This window comes from Pseudochaenichthys georgianus, chromosome 12, assembly GCF_902827115.2.
Source record: "Pseudochaenichthys georgianus chromosome 12, fPseGeo1.2, whole genome shotgun sequence".
NCBI classification, from domain to species: domain Eukaryota; kingdom Metazoa; phylum Chordata; class Actinopteri; order Perciformes; family Channichthyidae; genus Pseudochaenichthys; species Pseudochaenichthys georgianus.
Window position 1 is genome coordinate 30,829,123 of NC_047514.1, and position 24,661 is coordinate 30,853,783.

Below are 24,661 nucleotides of genomic sequence, written 5' to 3' on the forward strand. Positions count from 1 at the left end.
TCCCCTGATTCGGAGTCCAGCACACTACCCACTGAGCCACAGCCTGACCCCGAACACGCACACACAGACACAAAGTGATACACACGCGCTGACAGGCTGCTGAAGGCGTCATCGCAGCACCGCAGGGGGTCATGCTGATAAATACAGAATGTGTATGTGTGTGTCTTGTTATGGAGTTTGCTTGTTGAAATGACACTAAGATGTTACCAGCTGTAGCTCGAGAACATGAAAACTCACTCAATAATGCAAACATGTTGGTTATCAGTTGATAATTCACGTGTTTAGAACATATAGGACTATACAAGGACAAACGAGCGCTGTACTGCAAAACAAGGTCCTTGAATTGTGTTCCTTATTCGTCCTATATTTTATGATACAATTGTTTTTATTTCACACTGATACTTCTTTCCAATGTTTGACTTACTTCAACGCATCCACGTCTATAATCAGTTCTCTTTAAACATCCATAATACGCAGGTGTAGTTATTGAGGTTTCCAAATGAACCCCTAGAGAGAGAGACAGGACGTGAGAAGGACAAAGCCCTCCGGCAAACAGCCGGAGGGCTGCTTGAACCCAGTCGAGACTTAGAGAATGTGTTTGGAGCTCAGGACTGCCATGCATTATGAGCTTTGTAAATCAGTAGCTAAAGAATCATTGACCTCTGCAGCTCTTATTCCATTTCCTCAGTGAATCTGGCCTCACCTGTGTGTGTGTGTGTGTGTGTGTGTGTGTCTGTGTGTGTGTGTGTGTGTGTGTGTGTGTGTGTGTGTGTGTGTGTGTGTGTGTGTGTGTGTGTGTGTGTGTGTGTGTGTGTGTGTGTGCAGGTAGAGGAGGGCGGTAAAGCCGACAGTCTGGACCAGCCTCTGCTGACGGGGGATGAGATCGTCATCATCAACGACGTGGAGCTGACCGGGTTCAGACAGGAGGCCATCGCTCTGGTCAAAGGGTCCTACAAGACTCTGCAGCTCACCGTCCGCAGGTACGTGTGTGTGTGTGTGTGTGTGTGTGTGTGTGTGTGTGTGTGTGTGTGTGTGTGTGTGTGTGTGTGTGTGTGTGTGTGTGTGTTTTCTTCCGAAGCATATAACTGAGACCCAAACCCAGCATATCTATAATGATAAATGTTGTCAAATTTGAGACTGACCAAAACCAAACCTGAACTCCAAAGCCGTTCTTTAGTTTGATCTACCTCATATTGAACTTAGTGTGTGTAAAGGTGTTTTAAGTTAACAACATTATATTTCAACATCCTTCATAAATTCACTTTCCATACTGTTGCATTTACCATTTACTAAATGAAGGATTTCTAGACAGATGTGGACAGGTTTTAACCACATCTGTTTAGCTTAGTGGAGATGGACACACACTATATCAGTCACAGTCAGTGGTGGACAGTAACTGAGTACATTTACTCAAGTACGTACCTAAGTTCAATTTTGAGGTACATCCGTGTTATGCTCCTTCGTACTTCTACTCCACTACATTTTGGCTGCAAATATTGTACTTTTTACTCACTACATTTATCTGAAAACATCAGTTACTAGTTACTTTTGCAGGTTTATATTATTTATACAACTAACTAATACACTGTGTACTATTATGGATAGAGACATCTGGCACCATAACAAGTAATAATGTCATCAGGATCTGAGATCTTCTCCCACCACCGGTCACAGTCATGTACTGTGGGATGGAGGAGTGGAGGGTGATGCAGGTGCAGAGCAAGGAGTGCACCTGGGTTTGGGGTGTGACAGCTAGCATGTCGCTACTTCAGCTTGTATTCACCGAAAGACGCGTGAGAGGCATGACACAAAGCAGGACTTTACACACACACACACACACACACACACACACACACACACACACACACACACACACACACACACACACACACACACACACACACACACACACACACACACACACACACACACACACACACACACACACACACACACACACACACACACAGGACAGGTGTAGAAGCTCACATGGCATTATGGGAGGGTGTGTGCAGCACAGTGTTTGGTTTGATCTTCGTCCTGATGGGGATCCACGAGAAGTCCCCCAGGTCTTTTTTTCTGCTGTAAAGGTATATATATACAGGGTTGGGTTGTAACGGAATACATGTAACGGCGTTACGTAATCAGAATACAAAAATCAAGTAACTGTATTCAGCTCGCGTTACATTTGAAAAACGAGTAATCTGATTACAGTTACTTTCGTAAACCTGAAGTGAATACATTTTGGATTACTTATTGGAATTATTGGTGGAAAGATTTCCTCTCAACATTTAATATTCAAGTAGTAACAGCCGAATCATCACAGCCCACAAAACCGCCGCAGATGGACGAAAAAAGCGTTTGAAAAAAAATCGCGGGTCCGCTCGCTCAGTGAAACAATAACAACGAAACATGGAGGAACAAAAGTCTGCGTTTAAATCGCGCGTGTGTATGTATATATAGGTGTGTGTGGTTAAAACACATCAGCCTGCGGTCGCTCTTTAGTCTTACTAATGATTATTTCTGAAGGTAAACACAGCGAAGGCGCTGCGTGAAAGGCGCTGCGTGAAAGGCGCTGCGTGAAAGGCACAGCGCGCTCCTCTTCTCAGAGGCTGAGTTAACCCTCCCGCTGCCTCTTGGTGCTGCAGAGATGTCATGAAGTGAAGGAGGTGTTCCTTCTATAAAACAGCTGTGGGCAGCAGATACTGTGAAAGTCACAGACATGAATTCATAGATCAAGGCAGACTGGTGCACACTCTCTCCTGTTTTGCCGATCCGGTGCTTAAACAAATATAGCTCTACACCCCTGGCCGAAATGTCCTTAAAATGAAGTCCGAGTTCGACATTTTAATTCATGTCCTGCCAACACTGGCAGGAGAGAAGGCGACACGCCCGTTCTAAGCCCTGTCCCTCACTCCTCACATCCCAAGCTGCATCCCCAACAAGTGTATTATGTTGTTACATCGTTTCAGATGTGATGTTTCAGTTGTGCTCTTGATACGCCATTAAAACAGTAAAACACGTTCAGTTTCCTTTTGCTTTTTGTGTCTCCTGTACACCAAAACATACCGTCTGTGATGGAAAAAGAAAGTAATCTAAAAGTAATCTGATTACTTTTTTAAGACACGTAACTGTAACTGTATTCGGATTACTTCCAGAGCCATGTATTCAGTAATCAGTAACTGATTACATTTACAAAGTAACCCTCCCTACCCTGTATATATATATATATATCCTAAATCCTTGTGTGCTCATATCTGTTGCGTTCTGTCTGGCTTGTTCAGCAGCAGCTTCAAAGTGGACCTTGGTGTGCGTGCTGTCAGGGGGCTGCAGCAGGTCAGACTGCAGTCACACACCTGGGACTCACCTTTGGACTATAGTGTCTTTTGGCAAGCAGACAATAACAAGCTCATTTCTAATAACATACACACTGTGTGAGTCAGCTAACAGCTGCAACTCTCACGGTGCAGACAGAACATCTGGGCTAGGGGAGGATGATAAACCGCTGCTCTTCGTAGAGTTGACCCAGGTTATCCTTGACAGAGAGCACAGGTAGCTGACTCCTCTCTTTGTTACGTCTTAAGGCTTCTTCTATCTACACTGAACAAACTGAAACGTTGACTTTAATTAAACGTATTATGTCAACAAATTCCACATAACTGTGTTAGGTTAGTTGCAATAATATTAAGTTGAACATAATATGTTTTATTTAATTCAACGTTTCAGGTTTTTCAGTGTATTTCCAACACAGCTGTTGAGAGATACATATCCATCAACACCTTGTAGGAAGTGTTCTCTTTGTAAGCTATATATCTTTGTCTTGTGTTCTTCTTTGTCTTCGCCTATTAGTCAACCTGCAATATAAAGATATAGTAATCCCAGCGCTGAGCTTTGTGTTGGTCTCCGCTTCAGCTCTGCAGCATCAAACACTGCTCACTGTCAAACTGCAATCCACTCCTGTCTGTCCCATCAACACTATTGATACCATAGTAGGTTTTTCATCGGTTCCTTTTCATCATCCTTTTGTCATATTCGTGGATAAAAAGGGTGCAACATATATTAGTAGTTTTTATTTAGTGTTCATTGACAAAATGAACACAGCTTGAAGTGCACCCATTGTCAGTCACCCTTGGAGTGAGAATATCACTCTACTTATTGAACCTTCTCCACACTGAACACTCGTCATTAGATGAGACAGCTTGTTGGGCTGCATAGCTCTCTGTGAGGTTTCAGTGGCTACACCCACTTCTTCTATACAGACTATGGGGGACACACTGACCTCTGTCGAATAAGTGATATATATACAGTAATGTGCTCAGCCGGCTGTCTGCAGGGCCGGTCCATCAACTGTACCACACATTCTGTAGTTTGAAATATCACTTCAATTTCATCCACACTGGTGGTTATTATTTTACAATCATTCATACAATTAAGGGTCCGTCAGCGGTGCCTGGAGATGAACTGGCTCGGAACCCCAACAAATTGTAGGGAAGGAAGTCTCAGTGAAAATAGTGTGGGACACAGAGCTCTCCCCACAGGGACTGGGGGGGGGGGTCATCTGTCAGCCCTCTTTTAGGCAGTGGTGCCTCCAGAGATTGTTTATAGGGGTGGCCAAATGGGGCCACTGACAATCTTGGGGTGGCCCTTCAAAACCAAGAATTTAATTGTTGTAAAAGTATAGACTAGATAAAAACAATGGCAAAGAGAATCACCTACTGATATACTTTGGTTTCTTATTTTACATTTTCTGATACTATTCATCTGAAGTGAATATAATATGGATAGTTAACATTTTACTTCAAACAACATTTAAAATAACCTTGTTTTGTGTTATGTATACATGTGTTGGTGATTTATTGTTTTGTTTTTTATATATGCTAGTTGTTCTTTCCTTTTAAAAAGACAAATACAGTTTAAAGGTGGGGTAGGTAAGTTTGAGAAACCGGCTCGAGATACACTTTTTGTTATATTCCATGGAATGCTCTTAACATCCCGATAGCAATGAATATCTGAAGTGCTTTGACAAAAAATCCATAAAAAAATGTCATCTGTGGAAGCCGTGGTGCTGTAGAAAGTACAACCGATTGCCGCCCTGTCTGTCAGCCTTCCATCTTGTGCACGCACAAATGTATCTCGTGCCCTCATTGGGCGTGCCGTCATTGGGCGTGCACTGCAGCAGTACTTCAATGACTCGCCAGCAACAGGCGGCCACTTTCACCAGTCTGCTGACGTCATGTGCGCGTTCATGTGTGTTGGAGGAGGTGCTCTGTAAGGAAGTCTGAAGGAAGGGGCGGATTCTTTTCGGCTGTGTACTTTCAAATTTTAGTGCACTCGAGCCGGTTTCTGAAACTTACCTACCCCATCTTTAATTTAAACAAGTTCCTTTATTGTCAGGCACAAAATGTTCAGCATTCTCAACACATACAATACACAAAGCAACACAACATGTTCTTCAGCTATATTCTGTCTCTAGGTTATAAATAGTTTTAGAACAAAGCTGTTTGTGTCACACTGGGATCAAAGATGATTGACATGACTTTATTAAATCAAGTTTTAAAACATGACTATTTTATTTCAACAGGACCCAAAAACACAAGGGGTATAACATGGTAAATACATACTGTGATTGAACACAAAAACACCATCTATTATTGACCTTTATAGCAAAATCAAAACATTATAAATGATACAAAACACCACCTTAAAAAATAGGTGACGAAACATATTTCTATTTTTTAGATGAGGCCACTGTGGTGAGAGTAATACATATAGCTTGTATTCCATTTGTTTTGAAAATGTATATTTATACTTTATAAACAAACTGGTTACCCTTTTTTTAAATGAGCATGCAGCACATTATGAAAACAAACTTGACTAATGGTCGGCTCATAACCTCAGAACACAGAAGAGGAAAAACTGCATAGATTCTCGTTTCATTTTGAAGCAGCTGCAGACCTAAAGTGTGTAGAAGACTTAAATGATTACAAAGGTCACAATCACATTAATAAAACTGTACTTAGGTTTTAGTTTCACTTTTACAAAACAGAGTTCCACGTGTACTTTCTAGCATGTATGGCCATCTCCTCACGAGCCCTATGCTGCTGCTCCCCTGCCAGCTCTGTCTCTCCTTTACTCATCTCTTCTTAAAATAAGAAGAGATGTCTGTTGACTCTCTCTTCATGTTCTGCAGATTGACATTACACACAGCAGTGATTAATAGTAGCCTACGCATTACACCAGCCCAGCATACCGACATCAGCTAACGTTAGCTTAGCAAGCTAAACTAACGCTGACTAGGATAGATCTGCCAGTGTGTTTACAGACGAATTATACCTGAAGCCAAGCCAGCCTTTACTGAGCCCCGAGCCTGTTTTCCAGGTCTTCCAGCGTTTTTCTCGTTTTAATGCCATTGAACACACATTTTGATCAGCATAACAGCTAAAGGTAAGCATATCTCCGTTTTTTGCTACCTATAGCTAACACACTAACCTGTTAAGCCAGAGAGACCCCGATAACGGGGGCCTCCTGCAATATCTTGCAGAAAACAGTGTCTGAGGCCATGTTCATTTAATAAACTATGAATGTTTTATATCCATGTAACGGGAAGAAACTCATCTAACTGATCATTTTAATTTTTTTTTCAAAAAAACCCCCACAATGCTAACGCTGAGCCTCTGAATTAGCAACGAGCGAACACTGCTAACAGATGACTGCACCAAAATTCACTCATAAAACCTTATTATTTATCTTTGCTGCACATCCAACCCATCGTTTCACATCGTGAGGTGACACAGAATCTATGGATACCCTCATTATCACTCAATTATACGAATTCTCGGAGATAATGACAAGAAAACACATCATACAACATCAAACATATGGAGCTAGGAGAAACGCTAACATGGCTCACCTGTGTGGTAGTCTGGTCAAAAGTGGTCTTCAATGGCATTAAAACGATAAAAACGCTGCTGAAGTTAATCCATAGATTAATCCAATGTGTCTGTGTCACTTTGAATGATTTCTGATAATCCATGAGCAATAAATCTGCTTTTCAGTTTTGAGATGTCAGACCTAGAGACAGCTTCACTCTGGAACAAAACTGTGTGCGCGGAGACGCTATCTTTTTTTTTATAACATGAGTGTGTGCAGGACGATTTCCCTTCGATTCTATTGGCTCTAACGGTCAGGAAGAGATGTCACATGTCAAAATCGAAGAAGGGGGGCCAGAGATAAGGAAAATCCACCCAAATGGCACCAGAAGAGGTTTTTTTTGCTAAATCTGTCTAAAAAGGTCAAATATCATTTGTTTTGCATCAATCTTGATACAGGGTACTTATTATATGTTGTACTTTGGATTCCTAAAGCTTTTAGTCTACTAACCCATCATCCAAGGTTAGTTTTCACTATAAGTACAACATATTTTTAGGACACTATAATTTACAGTTTTTTACCATGTTCAATCTGAATGTTCTTTAAAAATAAAAAACATCTATATTGATTCTGACTTTTCTACATCCAACTCACAGGTTTATCATTACTTTGAGAAAAAAGATTATTAATTTAACCCTTTTAGAAGGGAAGATATGGTCATTTGTTCTGGGAATGTCATTTTCGAGCCTGAGACCTGAAAAACAGGCTCAGGGCTTAACAGGCTAAAGCCTAGAGTGTTGTGGGGCTTAACAGGCAACAAACGTATATGACTTACCTTCTAGAAGTCTGGTGGATTTTTATCAAGTCAGTAGAAAAGTCATTCGAAAGAAACATTTTGCTGCAACCTGCTGCTGTCTGTGCGAATCTCAGAGTGGTGCGCGCAAGTATCAGTAGTAGGGAGAGGGAGGGGCTTCATGAGCGTTGGAAGCTCAAATCAAGCGACTCGCTGGCTGTGTATTTGTTGTTAAATATCAGATAAACTGCATATGTGACTGGTGAGGCGGTGTGTGTGTTGGGGGGGCCAGTGGGGTGGCCATGTCCCCCCTGGCCCCCCCTGCTGGCGCCACTGCTTTTAGGGAGTCACTGTGTACATGTTGGTGATCCTAAAACGTCTTTTAAAGTCAGACTGCTGTGTAGAGGATCACAAAGCTAACATGTAACCCATCAGGGGCCTCATTTATAAAGGGATATACGCTCAAAAAATGGCGTACGCCAGTTTCTATGCAATATTTGCAATAAATACTAACTTGACGGGAAAACGTGCGGTCCTCCACGCAAACTCTAACCCATGCGTACGCACTAAGCACAACAACGGGAGAGACGAGAAACTGCGACACCGTTGGCAGAAGGAAGAATGGAGAGAAATATGTGGAAATAATACCATAAATAAAATGTTACCTCTCATTTATCATATATGAAGAATTCATTTTCAAACATTGATTAAAGCCAATCTTAAAATGTTTAAACAAACGCCTGTTTGCGACTCCTCAGTGCACACAAAAACATAACTTGGAGAAATAAATAAATACGGATATGTTATTTAAAACCACCTCGAATATGTTGTGTTAATGTTATGAAATGTTTTCTCATAAATGATGCGGTAAGCAGGAGGACAGAATTATGTCTAAACTGACGCCGTTTTGCATTTCTATAGGTTGTAGATACGAGCATGGTTTTATATACTATCATGTTTAATCATGGTTTATGCCGTTCGCCGCCTACTTGATAAGTCGCTCGTAAAACACAGGAGGTATGAAACTAAGAACACCTATGTGGTAAATTGAACAGCTAATATAACACAACACATTAGTTGTATTTCGACAGCTGGAACAGAAACCACCAAATACAAAAAAAGTATTCAAATCCAGTCGTCATGACTCCACTCCGGAGGGATTCCCCGATCATTTCTTAGAGTTTCTCATCAAGGGGGTTTCTCCTGGGTTGCGTTCCGATAATCCAAAAATCAGCTCCTAAATTCTAACCCTATCTCCTATTCCTCGACCTCTGAGTGAAACGCCACGGGGTTAAGGGATAGTGGATAGGAGAATTCAAAAGGACTTACAGTAGGAGAAGAGACTGCGGTACTTTAGAGAATCTGAATGCACTTTCGCTATCTGACATGTTTATGATGCGCCAGCGGACGTCATGAATGTGCGTCTGCTGCTGTGGGGGAACTATGGAAACTACAGTTTTCTATACAGCGGACTACAACCATTCAATCAATCAATCAATGTTTATTTATATAGCCCAATATCACAAATGTTACATTTGTCTCAGTGGTCTTCACAGTGTGTACAGAATATCAGTATGACAATACGACACCCTCTGTCCTTAGACCCTCACATCGTACAAGGAAAAACTTCCAAAGAAAACCCAGTTTAAAGGGAAAAATGGGAGAAACCTCAGGGAGAGCAACAGAGGAGGGATCCCTCTCCCAGGACGGACAGACGTGCAATAGATGCCGTGTGTAAATTGAAAAGATAATACATTTGCAACATAGGTAGTCCAAATGTTTGGAAATGCATGTGTGTATAATAGGAAGATGAATCCACGAGGATATCCATCCAGGACCTATGATCCAGGACCACAGCCACGACTCAAGATCCAGCGCTCGCGATCCAGGACACAGGACCGCAGGATCATCCATGACTCCGGATCCCAGCGTATATAGACACCAAAAAGAAAGACATTTGGGGAAGCTGGGTTAATCGGAACATGAGTGTACACGGGTATAGACAGAGAGAAGGAAGAAGTAAGATGTCCCCCGACAAACTAAGCCTATATCAGCAAAACTAGGGGCTGAATCTAATCAGCCCTAACTATAAGCTTTATCAAAAAGGAAGGTCTTAAGCGCACTCTTAAAAACGGATAGGGTGTCTGCCGCCCGAACACAAACTGGAAGCTGATTCCACAAATGTGGAGCTTGATAAGAAAAGGCTCTGGCTCCCATTGTACTTTTAAAGATTCTAGGAACAACCAACAACCCTGCATTCTTGGAACGCAATGCCCTAGTAGGACAGTAGGGTATAATGAGTTCTTTAAGGTAAGATGGCGCCTGCCCATTAAGGGCTTTGTAGGCGAGAAGAAGAATTTTAAATTCTATCCTGTGTTCTATAGGGAGCCAGTGTAAGGCAGCCAGAACAGGAGTAATGTGGTCCCTTTTCCTAACTCTGGTTAGTACACGAGCCGCAGCATTTTGAATCAGCTGAAGCGACTTGATTGACTTCTTGGTACTCCCTGATAATAAAGAGTTACAATAATCCAGCCTAGAAGTAACAAATGCATGGACTAGTTTCTCTGCATCGTTTTGAGGCAAGATATGCCTGATTTTTGCAATGTTACGTAGATGGAAGTAGGCGGTCCTTGAAATTGATTTTATGTGGGCGTTAAAGGATAAATCCTGATCAAATATAACACCAAGATTCCTTACAGTCTCACTGGAGGCCAAATGAATGCCATCCATAGTTAGTATGTCTTTAGATAATTTGTTTCGTAGATTCTTCGAGCCAAGTACAATAACTTCAGTTTTGGTCGTGTTTAACATCAAAAAGTTTAAGGTCATCCACGTTTTTAAGTCCTTAAGGCAGTCTTGAATTTTATTTAGATGATTAATTTCATCAGGCTTGATTGATAAATATAGTTGAGTATCATCCGCATAACAATGAAAGTTTACAGAATGATTCCTTATAATATTGCCTAACGGAAGCATATATAATGTGAACAAAATAGGTCCGAGCACTGAGCCCTGTGGCACTCCATGGCTAACTTTGGTTTGCGTGGAAGATTCATCGTTAACACGTACAAACTGAGAGCGTTCAGATAGATAGGACCTAAACCAGCCTAAAGCAGTTCCCTGTATGCCAACTAAGTGCTCTAGTCTTTGCAATAGGATATCATGGTCGATAGTATCAAATGCAGCACTAAGATCGAGCAAAACAAGAATAGAGACAAGTCCCTTGTCTGAGGCTATTAGAATATAATTTGTGACTTTAACCAGAGCTGTCTCTGTGCTATGATGTGTTCTAAAGCCAGACTGAAAATCTTCAAATAAATCATTGTTTTTTAAGTAATCACACAACTGTTTTGCGACCGCTTTCTCAAGAATTTTTGAGAGGAACGGAAGATTAGAAATAGGTCTATAGTTGGCTAAAACCTCTGGATCGAGGTTGTGCTTTTTAAGAAGCGGTTTTATCACTGCTACTTTGAATGATTGTGGAACATAGCCTGATAATAAAGAAATATTCATAATATTTAATAAAGAAGTGCTAATTAATGGAAAAACTTCCTTCAACAGCTTAGTTGGAATTGGGTCTAACATACACGTTGATGGTTTAGAAGAGAGAATCATTGAATGTAATTGTTCAAGGTTAATGGCTGAAAAGCATTCTAGTTTACTATCTAGTGTAATATTAGAACTTACGATTCCGGGAGCTGTTGATAACACTATACTGGTCGAAGGCAAGAGGTCATTAATTTTGTTTCTAAGAGTAACAATTTTATCGTTAAAAAAGCACATAAAATCATTACTACTGAGTGCTAAGGGAATAGAAGGCTCAATCGAGCTGTGGCTCTCTGTCAGCCTGGCTACAGTGCTGAAAAGAAATCTTGCATTATTCTTATTCTCATCTATTAATGAAGAGTAGTAGGCTGCTCTCGCTTTACGCAGTGCTTTCTTATATTCATTGAGAGTAATATGCCAAATTAAACGAGATTCTTCAAGTTTAGTGGAACGCCATATCCTTTCAAGTTGTCTAGACTTTTGCTTTATTTTGCGGGTTTCGGCATTATGCCATGGAGCTAATCTATGTTGTTTTATTTTCTTCTTTTTCAAAGGAGCAACAGAATCTAATTTTATTCGCAGCGCATCTATAGCACTATCAACAACATGATCAATTTGGGGTGGTGTACATTTTGTATAAGTTTCCTCCCCTACATGCAGACATGCTATCGAGTTAAGTATTGGTTGAATCTCTTCCTTAAATGTGGCTATAGCACTAACAGATAGGTTTCTGCTGCAAGAGCTTTTGACTAATGCTTTGTAGTCTAGTAACAGTACTTCAAAAGTTACTAAGAAATGGTCGGATAAAGCAGGATTATGCGGTTCGACTAATAGTTGCTCAATTTCAATACCATAAGTCAGAACAAGGTCGAGAGTGTGATTATAACAGTGGGTTGGTTTATTTACACTCTGACAGAAACCAACAGAATCTAATATAGAGTTAAATGCAACAGTAAGGCTATTTTTATCATCGTCAACATGAATATTAAAGTCACCTACGATAATTACTTTGTCTGTTTTAAGAACCAAAGTTGATAAAAACTCAGAGAATTCTGATAAGAATTCTGAATAAGGACCTGGTGCACGATACACTGTAACAAATAAGATTGGCTGCAAAGTTTTCCAGGTCGGATGCGTAAGACTAAAAACGAGGCTTTCAAAAGAGGTATAATTACATTTTGGTTTAGTATTGATAAGTAAACTTGAGTCAAAGATTGCTGCAACTCCACCTCCTCGGCCCGTGCCTCGAGCAATATGAGTGTTGACATGGCTGGGTGGAGTGGCCTCATTTATGCTGACATATTCTTCATGTCTCAACCAAGTTTCAGTGAGACAGCATATATCAATATTATAATCTGATATTAAATCATTTACCAATATTGCTTTAGATGCTAGAGATCTTATGTTTAAGAGACCACATTTAATCTTCCTGTTTTGTTGCACTGTAGTAGTTGTTACATTTACTTTTATTAGGTTATTATGTATGACACCTCTATTAGGTTTTACCTTAAATTGTCCTTGGGCAGACACACACACCGCTAATATTGGGTATTTTATTGGGTTCGGGATTCCTATGGGTGACTGCCTAGGAGAGAGCGCAGAGAAGCGTGTAAGACTGCGACTCTGCCTCCTGGTCTCATGATATACAACATGGATGTTTAATAAGAACGAGGGACTACTGTGAATTCATCTAGAGACTCTGCACCGTGCTCTGATGCTGCTGCTTTGCTTTATGAACATGGACAACAGAGAAACAGATTCTTCAGGACCAAAGTTGGAGTTGAAATAAAAAAGGAAAGTCAAACTTATGCTCGTCACCCTCTCCCTCCGGTCCACATTAATACCAATGATCCCAATACGTATGATTGTATGAACTATGAAAAGATCTTAAAATCAATACAAATGTATTTATTATAAACGTTAGTCTTTAACATCTATCACTGTGTATATCACCATTCAAACATCTTTTAAAAGTTGAACAAACTACACAGCTCAGTAAAGACTGTGAAATGTTGACTGTATTTGATCATGTCAGTAAAAACTAACGTTCATATTTCTCTTTTTGATTATAATACTGATGAACGTTCAAAACAAAGCACTTTGGCAACTTACCACCTACGTTTTAAAATGCTTAATAAGCACCGTAACATGATATCATTTCTCCGTCATAATCGGTTGTTTCCGTGAACGGCCGACTGTTGTGTGACGGCAAATGCAGTGGCTGCAATGCATTGTGGGGCAGCATTTTCTCCTCTCCTTTCGTCAAGGGAGGTCTAGTGGTTCCTAAGCTAAAGGAGGTTATAAAGGAAGTTTGAAACCTCCTTTCCTTTCATTTGGAGAATTGGAACGGCACTTATCATGGCTGCCACTGAGGGACTTCCGGGTCATTTCACTTGGTTAGGAAGGTTCCTAAGCTAAATGGACTATTGGAACGCAACCCTGTCCCCGGTACAAACACACTAGGCTTGTTTGAGACGAGCTGCGGCTCGCCTCGAAAGTAGACAAGAATAGAGTGGCAAAGTCACGCCCATCTACTTCCGGTCCATGGGACCTTATTTCGGAAAAATAATGGATTGAAGTCAATGGAGAGAGAAAACTTATCTTTCGATCCCGTTTGAAATGTGCCATGAATTACACATATGATGTTTGTCAATTTAAAAAAATGATTTCCATGTCAAAAAAGTCACAGTTTGTCGTAAAACTGTTGAAATATAAGACTATGAAAAATACGCAACTAGAAAGACTACAAATCCCAGAGTCGCGTAAGTGATGTCACAATAGAGAACCGCAGTGACGCGTCGTAAAACCCGGAAGTAAGTTAGCATTTTTAGCACTTCCGGTTCCTTCGTCAAAAAGCAATGCATTTTCTCTATAGGGTTTTGGAAAATAGCTGGAAATAAGGTCTGTGGTTGACACAAATTTAAGAGATAAATCACGTTTTGTTCTACGACATTAAATACATCAGCAGTGACCCCACTGGTGATTTTTGAAGAGTTTACGTGTCTGAAAAACGATGGTTGTTACCGAGTGGCTGAATAGGACTACAGAAATTGTCGAGGCCGTTGTACGTCATTACGCCGAACACGTAAACACTCCCGCTAAGTTTGTTTTCCCCTGTGTTCTGCTTGAAAGCAAGTACCTGCCTATCTTTAGTATCTGTATATCTATATCTGACCATTAGAATCTGTATTTTTGAAATTGTCGTTTTTAACACCGTAGTTTTGCAAATTATAGAATAATTAATTACCAGTGTTTTCCAATTTTACTCCGCAGTTCGTTTCGTTAGCTAACATTAGCTAAAGCTAGCGCTACTAGTTAGCTACGCAATGGTTTGTTGCTTTGCTCCGGGTTGCAGCCACAGGTCTTCGCATGAAACGTGCTCGTTCTATCGTTTCCCGGCCAATGTTTTCCAAAGGAGAGTCTGGATTCGTGCCATGAGGTAAGCTGAGGTTACATTGTTGTCCATGTCACGGTGAAAGGTAAATGATGGGTAGTGTATCGCCGTTTTAGAGATGGCGCTTCTGAAAAGACCGCAAAATAAGTAAAGATAATGAATACATCCTATTAAAACCTGTGTGGCTTATATGATAAGTCTAATTAGTACAAGCAGCATAACGTTTCACCATGTAACTAAAGATTGTAGTCAGGGAAATCAGTTTGACATATTGAACTAATAACAAATCACCTCTGGCTGGCAGAGAACTCTCTGCTCCATAGCTTCTCTTGGACGTAACATCACATGTACATTTTACATTTATATTCAATTTAATATTCCATCCCTCACATACTTTTGTATATATAATAACTTATATTTTGTTTTTCTTGTTATGCTGCTGCAACACAAACATTTCCCAAATTGGGATCAATACAGTAATATCTTATCTTAATTAATTAAGAAATATAACTATTATAATTAGTGTAGCAGCTGACACCTATGTTCAATATGGATTAATCTACCATTTATTTCTTTAGTTCAATTTTCATCTATAAAAATGTCAAAATAGTGAAAATGTTCACGAGACAAAGTGCAAGGTTATATCTTTAGATGTTTTGTTTTAGCCTATGTACTGTATGTCTTAATGCTCTTATATGTGACGGTGTGACTTCCATGAAACTAATATTTGATATCTTCCCAACAGACGAGCTGACAGGAAGCCTAACACTCTAACAACCACAACATTGCAAAGGCGAGTAAATGTAAATTAAAAACGATTCACAATTTTTTAATTTCTTCTTCTCTCTTGCAGTGAGGTGAAGCTGACCTTGCACTTGGTGCCAGTAAGGATGCTCCTCACGCAGGCTGAATGTTTCTCCCTCCTTACTGACACAGAAGCCCTTGACTTGCAATGCTTCACTAATTGTCATTTCCCTGGCTCCGTAGGGACACTTTACCTCCAGCACAGCGGGAGACCCTACCAGACCATCTGGAGATGCCCCCAACACTCCTGATTGGGAGAGCCACAAACCTGACTCATGGACCTGCATCTGGGTTGCAGTGGTGAATGCCCTGACGCCCTCACATTCATTCATAGTCCCGCACTGTACAGACAAAACACCACCAAGGGTCTGTTGTTGCCCGAGCACCCTGGCACTAAGGGAAGCAGTCACACGCTTTGACCTCAGGACAGCTCCAACGTTGCTAAGATGTTAAGATGAACTTTTATTAATCCCTCATGGGGAAATTATTTCTCTGCATTTGACCCATCCTAGTGTTAGGAGCAGTGCTGGCAGTCAACCTTCCTTTCCTGAACAAATGCCAGTTTGGGTTGGTTCGCTGACCAGTGTAGCCACCTGAATTGCCCTCTGTTGCTCCTCAGACAATGCCATGCTTGCCACAATTGCCTCAGGTCCCTGATGCCCAACAGATTTGAGAATTTCAGGAACAGTAAGTGTTTCCAAGCTGTAGTGTTCCTCTTCTGGCTCGGGGGAGAGAAGCCAAGACATTCCTGAGAACCTGCCCCCGAGTCTGTTCCTCAGCCAGTCACGATCTTCGGAGGTGGGCTCTCTTGTCAGCGGGTTGAATGAGTTATTGGTTGGAGGAAATAGCTGCTCCACTGAATGCGTACGTTTAGCTGCCTTTGGCTTCTTCCACTGACAGGGGGTGTCAGTGCAGCTGAAACTGTGGATGGCAAAGATGGCTAATGCAGCCGCATGACTGCATTTCCATTCTCCACATGGGCATTCACATTTTGTGGAGAGAATTCCCTCTTCTCCTGTAGATACCTGTGGTGGTGGGATTGTTTTATTATTTAAAATATATTTACATTTGTAATGCCTTCCCAATTATCCCTTTAATTGTTTATAGCCTACTGTATGTTTATTTCATGGATATTTCTGTGTTTTCTGGTGTGTAATATTTGTAATATTGGGGCCTCTTCTCTTTAACGTCTACGTGCTACCACTGGCTCAGATAATGAAGAACAACAAAATAAGTTACCATAGCTATGCAGATGACACACACATTTACATAACCATTTCACCAGGAGACTATGCTCCAATTCAAACACTGAGTAAGTGCATTGAACAAATCAATGACTGGATGTGTCAGAACTTTCTCCGATTAAACAAAGATAAAACTGAGGTAATGGTTTTTGGAGCCAAGGCAGAACGTATAAAAGTTAGCGCTGAGCTTCAGTCTGCAATGTTCAAACCAACAGATAAAGCTAGAAATCTAGGTGTAGTCATGGACTCTGACCTGAGTTTCAACAGTCACATTAAAACAGTTACTAAATCAGCCTACTATCACCTAAAGAACATATCTAGGATTAAAAGACTAATGTCACAGCAGGATTTGGAAAAACGTGTCCATGCCTTTATCTTCAGTAGACTGGACTACTGCAAAGGTGTCTTCACAGGTCTCACTAACACATCTATTAGGAAGCTGCAGCTGATTCAGAACGCCGCTGCTCGAGTCCTCACTGACACTAAGAAAGTGGATCACATCACTCCTGTTCTGAAGTCTTTACACTGGCTTCCTGTGTGTCAAAGAATAGATTTCAAAATACTGCTGGTTTATAAAGCACTGAATGGTTTAGGCCCAAAATACATTTCTGACCTCCTGCTAAACTATGAACCATCCAGATCTCTCAGGTCTTCAGGGACTGGTCAGCTTTCTGTCCCCAGAGTCAGAACTAAACATGGAGAAGCAGCGTTCAGTTATTATGTTCCAAACATCTGGAACAAACTCCCAGAAACCTGCAGGTCCGCTGCAACTCTGACTACTTTTAAATCCAGGCTGAAGACTTTTCTTGTTGTCGCTGCTTTTAATTGAACTATTCATATCTTAAACTGCACTGTAACTTTTATCCATGTACTTTTTCTTTTAATGTTTATTTTATTAGCTTTTCTTTTTAATGACTGATTTTAAATGCCATTTCTTAATGTCTTTCATTTTTTGTAAAGCACTTTGAATTGCCATGTGTTGAAAAGTGCTATATAAATAAACTTGCCTTGCCTAATAAAGATTTCATGTGACACATAAAATGGATTTGTTGATGGGAATTAATGTGAATAAATGAACTCTAGGTTAACGGTACTCTTGCTATAACTACTCACCGACACTCTATAAACCTTGTCCCTCATGCTAGCCCTGACAACACCGGTAAGCACACCTTCATCTAGGCTGCACTGCTGTACGTGTCCTGACTTGTAGTGGTTCTCTCCTCTATCTACACTCTTCTTGTCATCTTTGTAAAACGATATCAGACTGGTAATTGACACAGCCATGACTTCTAGTTAAATTCAGTGTGGCTAAAATGAAAAGCTTTGTTAAAATATGCAAGCACGCGGAAGTCAAAGTCAGCTTTATTGTCAAAAATTCTACATGTTATACATCCAGAAATATCGAAATATCGTTTCCCACAGTGTGACATGTATACATAAAACAAAACAAAACGGGCCTAGATAACCAGGGTATACAGTTTAAAATGTTAATATATTTAAAGTGCAGTTTCAGTGCAAGTCAGTTGAAACGATCTTAAGTTGGCGTGACGTTGAAGTCGTGCGACCCTGCTGCTGTACTGGCTTGTAGTTCGTTTATAGCATAACGTTAGCATTTCGCTTTTGGCGACTAGATTTATGATTCAAAAATTATAAAAGTAGGGGAGACATGTGGATAATATCCGGCTGAACAAAACGTGATCCCTCTCTTAAATGTGTGTCAACCACAGACCTAATTTCGAGCTATTTTCCAAAATCCTGTGGAGAATTTGCATTGGTTTTTCACGAAGGAACCGGAAGAAGTTTACTTCCGGGTTTTACGACGCGTCACTGCGGTTCTCTATTGTTTTCCTCCACTAAGAGATAGCTAAGATCCGCGCCATATAGATATAATCTATCTATATGGCGCTGGCTAAGATAAGATCACTTTAACAAGATGCCTGTGTGCTTAGTACCAGGTTGTTATCATACCAGCAATGGGTCTTGCTCGTTCTTTCGCTTCCCGTCTGATGAAAGGACCAGGAGTGGCTGGATCAAGTTAGCTACCTAGCTAGTAGCTAGCACGTTAGTTAGCATTACAGCCTTGTCATTTTTATTAGCCTTAATATGAAGTAACATTAAGTAAACCAAAATGTTAAACAGTAAGAGTAGTAGTCATATTTCGTGAACCCTTTGAAGAGTACTGTCACACCGGTGTGATCATTCATTCTATAATACACAATTTAAGCCCGGGGTAGAAATGCTAACGCTAGCATCGGCGATCGGCGATCTTTTCTACTTCACGCTATCTGCACAAATGGTTGACATTAAATATTAAAAAGACCAGGCAGTTCAGAGAGAATCAAAGGAAGGCAGGCAGGCAGCTTTGCATGACATTCTTCTGGATGTGTTTCATTGTGGTGATAGTGAGGGTAGTCAATCGTTTTGTTGACAAGACAGTGCGGGACCCACGCAGAAGAGACCTGTACCCCCCCCCCATTTTTTTATTTCACATCCATACAAATGTACAGCCTCATGCAGCCTTGTATATTTGGAAACTTGTGCATCTCCTCTTTAATTTGAATGAACATACTGTGAACAAGGTTTCACCAAAAAACTTGTGGTACAAGGTCCAACCTGAGGTTATGTGTGTGTGTGTGTGTGTGTGTGTGTGTGTGTGTGTGTGTGTGTGTGTGTGTGTGTGTGTGTGGGTGTGTGTGTGTGTGTGTGTGTGTGTGTGTGTGTGTGTGTGTGTGTGTGTGTGTGTGTGTGTGTGTGTGTGTGTCTTTGATCCTGTTAGCAGTCTGCTCTTCATGGCGTTTGGTTACACATGAAGAGTTTTTGTTTTCCTGGAGGCACCTGAGCTACTCCAATAGCATGTATCATTTTAAGTAATTCCCTGATTGCAATATTTTGTGTCAGAGCAGGATGTCTAAACTCACATTTTGGGCCAGCTTTTAACCTCAGAAATGGCTTGGTTCTTTCGGGTCGAACTCAGCGGGTCAGCATGTGAATGCTCTCAGTCTGGTCTGTAGTGGTCCTCAGCAGCGCTGCCTCTGTGAGCTGCAGCAGCTTGTAATGTTGCCATGTTTTATACGTAACCAACAGAGCAGTCCACTGTGTCCCACCCTTATAGAGTACGGACTGCACGTGCCTTTTCAGATCCAAGGCCAAACTTTCATTTCATTTTGAGGGATGCAGTTTTCCACATATTTCTGAACTGATCACCACCCAGCGCCTCTGTGTGTTTAAAGCTTCCTGTTTGTTCATTCATCTCACCTAAATCCATCTTTAAATAAACCAAAGCTTTGGACAAATAACAAATGTGACTTGTTGATTTTCCATTAATTTAGCCGTATGACATTCAGCATGTGGTGAGATTTCTCCTCCATATGAATGACCCCACCGTGCAGTCGGTCAGCTGGTGTCATGGAGCAGCGGGGGGTTAGGGTTCCTGTTCTGCAGGAGTATTTGCATGTTCTTTGTTTGTTTTGTGTGTGTGACTCAGACAGAATGCAAAGCTAACCGGGCCAGTCCGTGTGTTCTGGAAAGATTTGTCTCAAACCACGGAGATTCACCTCCACCCAATAAACTAAAGAACCTTTCTGCCATGACGAGCACGATACCTTTAATCATAGTGACTTTGATATACACTACGCAGCATGAACGTGTACGCTGCGGGGGTCTCAGGACAGAGGGTCGTATGCTCTGCACACTGTAAAGCCCCCTGAGACAGATGTGTATTTGTGATATTGGGCTTGTGTCGGTTCAATTCCCACTAATTTCGGCTTTATGTTGTAAAGTGGAAAAGTTAACGTTGGTTTAACAAAGAAACAAACCATAACTAGTAGGACCACTCAGTCAACAGAACATATGGGCAAGTTCCCCCTCTTTGTCATCCACAAAACCAGCATGCAACAGGTGAATTCATAAACCACACCCATGTGACAAACGTGGTGGGAATAAATACATATAATGTATTCCAGCTAAATGAGCATGTTGGCTCCTTCAGGGCTGTCAAATCAATAGTATGGATTGATGCTGAGAGGAAGTGGTAGTGGTAGCGTAGTTTATTAACTCCAAACCAGTTCATGGAAACGTGCCTGTTTCGTTTATGCCGGTATTATACTGGCCCCAGTGGCGGCTGGTGGAATGTTGTCTAGGTAGGGCCGTGCCACATGCAATCCATTTCAGCAACATCCCAGTACGACTCCATGCAAAGAAAACAGGAGTTTTCAGTGTTCATTTACCAGTCTTACATTTTAATGCCTCCATAAACAATTTAAGCATTTGAGACTTAGGACTATGTACAAAAACTTAAAAACAATGGCATTAGCAATACTTGCATACATATATGTATGCATGTATGTATATATGTATATAATATATATATATATATATATACAGAACAACAGCATAGTCAACAGTAATACAAAAAGCTGAAGATGTTTCAAACTAATAATGATTATTCTTATTCTTAAAATCAATGTGGTGTAGGTCTTTGACGTGCCTTTAAAAAGGGTGGCGGTCTTCAGGTGCTCCCCCAGCACAGGGTGCAGGGAGGAAGCTAAATCCACCAATCCCCTGAAAATGCCAGGGTTGACTGAAGAGTCAGTGTCGTCATGCCCACGCAAAGCCAGCTCAAAAGCCCCAGCACAGTACTTCAGTCATACAGTGTACTAGGAAAAGAATATATCATATTTTACACATATTTCTGGGTGCATATATATATGTATATGTAAATGCACACGTTTTAACACTGTCTCATATTATCAGCCAGTGTGAGGCTGACTGCAGGTATTCCCTCCGTCTCTCTCTCTCTCTCTCCCTCTCTCTCTCTCTCTCTCTCTCTCTCTCTCTCTCTCTCTCTCTCTTTGTCCTCTTCCATTCATCTCCAGTATCTCTCTGTGCTCTTTTGTTGTTGCTTGACGTAATGGAGCTTAATGAATGTTTGAGTTTCTCGCTGAAAAAGAAGAGGAAGAAGTCATTACAGCACAACCGTTTCCTGGGCAACTGCTCTATGTGCGTGTCTGTGTGTTGACAGCATTGTGGGACTCAGAGCTCCCCCACAGGGACGGGGGGAGGGGTCATCTGTCAGCCCTCTTTTAGGGAATCACTGTGTACATGTTAGTGATCCTAAAACGTCTTTTAAAGTCAGCCTGCTGTGGAGAGGATCACAAAGCTAACATGTAACCCACCAGGCCCGGTGGCTCCTAGCCCTTTACCGTAGGAATTAGGACAACCTTTTCAAGGAGCTTTATAACTTTGTTTAACTCAGTGGGCGGCAGGCTGTAGTACAGAAGAGAATTAGGGCCACACGAGAAAACATGTTTGGGATGTCACAAATAGTTTTAAAAAAAGAGTGAGTTCTGAGAACAAATCTGCATTTTGTCTCTAATCTCAGAATTCTGAGGAAAAAGGTATTTATTCTCTGAAGAAGATAAATACCTTTTCTTTCCAGATTTTCTTTTTTTTAATATTTATCTTTCTTGAAAATCGCAGAATTCAGACTTTTTTCCCAGGATTCTGACTTTAATTAAAGTTTAAATTAATATCTCACCTTTTATGTGGCCCTAATCCTCTTCCGTACTTAATCTATAATAATATTACCAATTGTATTCCTCTTTAGATGATGTTACCACATTGTATTTATCTGTTATGGTCTGCTGCTATAGGACGATTAGCAAAATATCCCTGAGCTGCTCAGCCTTTCTGGTTGGTTTTGTCTCAAGACACTCTGCGGGCCCCACGCAGAAGAGACCTGTACCCCCCCCCCCATTTTTTATTTCACATCCATACAAATGTACAGCCTCATGCAGCCTTGTATATTTGGAAACTTGTGCATCTCCTCTTTAATTTGAATGAACATACTGTGAACAAGGTTTCACAAAAAAGCACGAGGTACAAGGTTCAACCTGAGGTTATGTGTGTGTGTGTGTGTGTGTGTGTGTGTGTGTGTGTGTGTGTGTGTGTGTGTGTGTGTGTGTGTGTGTGTGTGTGTGTGTGTGTGTGTGTGTGTGTGTGTGTGTGTGTGTGTGTGTGTGTGTGTGTGTGTGTGTGTGTTCTGGGGCGTATACTACGAAGCAGGATTTTCGCTTAGCGGCTAAATTCAGGGAAAACTCCGGCTTTCCGGTCCTACGAAGCTGGTTCTCTTTTTAGCAGGCTAGATCTCCATGGTAACTTATGCTTAGCGGCTAACCTGGTCGGGAGCAGGTTAGGTTGCAGGCTAAGAGATCAACTCAGTGAAAGCACCGCCTGCTGACCAATCAGAGCTCAGTATGCGGAGTTTAAAGCGATCAAGTCATATTACAGGAGAAAGGAAATACAGAAAAGCTGCCGTTGCAGGAAAGACGGCCGGCAAAAATCACAGACTGTGTGAACGTGAACATTAATAGAATATCACCTCCATCTTCAGAGCAATCTGACTATTATAACATTAGCGTTAAGAAAGCTTACTTAAATATCGGCCACAACATAAGTAACCGGATCAGAGTACATTAAGTACAGTCCGCGGCATATCACTTCATAATGTATCATATATCTCCTGATCTGAGTCAGCTGAGCCGTGTCTGGCCGTGCAACATTCACAGCGTCACAGACTGTATGCAGAAGTATTATTTTAAGCAACACATTAAGTTGACGAAACACTCGAGTCAAATGTAATGAAAGTCAGATCGTGTCTTAGACGGGCAGTGATATCATAAACCTGTTAATGTACGCATTCAAACACGTGTTCTGTTCCCAGCTGTGTTCACCTTGCAGGTGCAGCTCTGAGGCTTTGATCCTGATCAAGTCATCAAGTCATGGATGTTTAAAGTTTAACTTCTTCATATGTCTAATATTAGAGTTGACTTTTCATTCAGGAAGTATGACGCTGCGCTGTCAGTGCGCTTCTCCATGTTTGTGATTGGTCGAATGCTCCAGATACCACCCCTTTCATGTGAACGCGCACCTCACTAGATAGGACACGGCTGGCTTGAGCGATCCACTTGATAACCAGCGTCGTAGGACCGTTTAGCGAGAGCGCGTATGTTTTGGATTAGGCCAACCGGCTAACTCAAACACATCCAGGTTAGGTTGAACCAGCTTCGTAGAACAGGCCCCAGGTGTGTTCAGGTTGTTGTGGCTGCCACACATTCTTCTGACCAGCTCGACAGGTTTCACTCTAATGGGTGTGTGTGTGTGTGCGTGTGTGTTTGTTGAACACAACTTTGTTCTGAATACTCATCAGTGGAATGTCCCCGGCGAATAATATATCTTTGGGTGTGTTACTGTGTGTGTTTGTCAGTTGTGTATTGTCTGTATTCTTCTCTCTGTTGAAAAGGATTGTAGATTTAAATGGCTCTGCTGGGTGGAGGGAGGAAGAGCTCTGACTTCATTGAAGATGGTTTATTGAAATATCTCTATGGCAGTGAGACGAGCCTATCCAGTAGGGTTTTGTTTCTCTCATCGCCTACTGTAGTGTCTTGCAGTAAATCCCCCCAGCATTCACGTTCAAAGGGTCCGTAGTGAGGGTCTGAGCTGTATAATACTACATACTAATACAGAGCTTTGTCACATATTCTAAATCCAATGTATACAACAAGTACTATATGAACTTCTAACTTCACTTGCTCTAACCATCAGTGGCCCCAAGCTCTCTCTCTTTTTTTTTCTTTTCTGCATTTTAAGAAATTATTTGATTACAAGGCATACATTATAAAAAAACACTTAAATACATAACATAACTACATAACAATCCACAAATCAGAAAAACAATCAAACAAAAACTGATAATAACTTATAAGGATTTATAAGTCACATAATGGATACAACATTGAAGGGGACCTATCATGCAAAGTGCACTTTTTGATGTCTTTTATACCTAAATATGTGTCCCCTATGTGTCGGGGAACTCACGCAGCATCAGAAAATAAAACCCTTTATTTTTTCCTACGTACCCACCAGGGGCGTTTCCTGGACCTGGAAACATTCGGGCTTAGCCCACAGTGGCAGCGCCAGAGATTTTCTTTTGGGGGTGCTGTGGGGTAGCTT

General features: G+C 41.2%; 1 protein-coding gene across 1 annotated transcript in view; it reads left to right on the top strand.

Moving 5' to 3' along the window:
* Positions 1–849: 849 nt before the first annotated feature.
* The window catches only part of shroom3 (shroom family member 3), a 93,795-nt gene continuing 69,983 nt past the window's right edge, over positions 850–24,661 (top strand). Inside the window, exon 1 of the mRNA XM_071205072.1 lies at positions 850–980. The gene's annotated coding sequence lies outside the window, so the exon portion shown is untranslated. The remainder of the gene's footprint in view (positions 981–24,661) is intronic.